Source organism: Urocitellus parryii, chromosome 3 (genome assembly GCF_045843805.1).
Source record: "Urocitellus parryii isolate mUroPar1 chromosome 3, mUroPar1.hap1, whole genome shotgun sequence".
NCBI classification, from domain to species: domain Eukaryota; kingdom Metazoa; phylum Chordata; class Mammalia; order Rodentia; family Sciuridae; genus Urocitellus; species Urocitellus parryii.
In genome coordinates this window covers 212,815,410-212,817,097 of record NC_135533.1, presented here as the reverse complement: position 1 = coordinate 212,817,097, position 1,688 = coordinate 212,815,410, and the positions used below count along the sequence as shown (strand labels likewise).

The 1,688-nt window shown below is 39.8% G+C and overlaps 1 pseudogene; it reads right to left on the bottom strand.

Moving 5' to 3' along the window:
• Nucleotides 1-319: 319 nt before the first annotated feature.
• On the bottom strand, nucleotides 320-1,244 carry LOC113178619 (olfactory receptor 7A17-like; annotated as a pseudogene).
• Between the last annotated feature and the right edge of the window lie 444 nt (nucleotides 1,245-1,688).

The window sequence follows — 1,688 nt, the reverse complement described above, 5'->3', positions numbered from 1 at the left end:
TATATTCTTAGCACCTAGAACACCCTGGTACACTATAGATATCCAATAAATATTGCCAAATGAATGAATTTAACAAGCACTAACAATGATTGTTGGTAGAAATGTAAAAGGAGGAGAGGTGGGGAATACAACTGAGGGTAACAGAGTGATCACCATAAAAGTTTCAGACAAAGTACGCACAGGGATATTTTGATTGAAGACAGAGAAACAGAGTGGGTGAGGGGTGAAAGCCTATATAATTTAGAGGCAGAATTTCTTGATGCAGAATTTCTTTTGCTGGTACTTTTGCCAGCTTAAGAGCCCAGGACCAGTATTCTTGTCACTGAACATAAAATGTTCTGCCAAGAAGTTTCTTCAGGTCCCTCTTAATGTATGTATTCCTCAAGCTATAGATGAAGGGGTTCAGCATGGGGTGACCACAGTATCCATCATGCCCTTCCAGGAAGATGATGATGCTTCAGAACTGAGGTATACACCAAGACCTGTCACAGAGAATAAAGAAACCACAGATAGATGAGACCCACAGGTAGAAAAAGCTTTATATTTTCCATATGTTGATGGAATTCTCATGATGGAAAAAACAATCTGGGTGTAAGAGCAAACGATCCCTGAAAAGGGAACAAGTCCAAGAAGGCCAGTCAGCATGTAGAGTATTATGTGATTGATCACTGTATCTGAAAAGCTAGTATGGGGGCCTGAGCAAGTTCACTGTAAAAGTGTCTAATTTCCCAATTGGTACAGAATGATAGACGAAGCACCAACGGACTACGGATCAGAGAATATGACAAGGTGATTAACCAGGATATAACAACCTGGAGGCCACACAGATGGAAATTCATGATGACTGGATAGTGTAGGGGATGACAGATGGCTAAAAACCGGTCATAAGCCATCACGGTGAGAAGGAAGATATCCATGCCTCCAAAAACCATTTAAAAATACATCTGGGTGATGCAGCCTGCATATATGATGGATCTGCTCTCTGTCTGGATGTTCACCAGCATCTTTGGGATGGTTGTAGAGATAAGACCAATGTCAGCAAAGGACAGATTGAAGAGAAAGAAGTACATGTGCATATGAAGATGGGAATCTGAGAAAATGGTTATGATGATGAACAAGTTCCCAAGGAAGATGACAATAAACATGGATAGGAACAATCCAAATAACATCAGTTGATGCTCTGAGTCTTCGAAAAGTCCCAGGAGTACAAATTCTAAAACATTTGTTTGATTTCCTAGTCCCATGTTGTTGACACATCAGCTAGACAATTAAAGAGAAAGAATATGAAATAGACACCAGACAGACTAACTCAGCTTCTTTATTTCTTGAGGTAAAAAAATTGGGCATGAAATCCTTAATATTATAGAATCTAGAAAACCTACATTCTGTCATTCATTATAGGCAACATTTCATGATATTGACAAATCCACATCTATTGGCCTATGGGAGGAGACTCACCCATTCCCTTTGTCTCTGTCTTAGAATTAATAACTACAGAAAGTTAGAAGGAATTTTAGATCTTAGGGATAAAACAACCCACACCTGCTCCAATACACATGGGGCCCAGAGACCTAAAGAAAGGTCTGAGTTATCTTCCTTGTGTGTGGCAGGACTGGGACTCAGAGGAGGATCAGATGACTCTGAGCAATAAGAAAATTTGAGAGGAGGGGAAATATCTGAAAAAATAC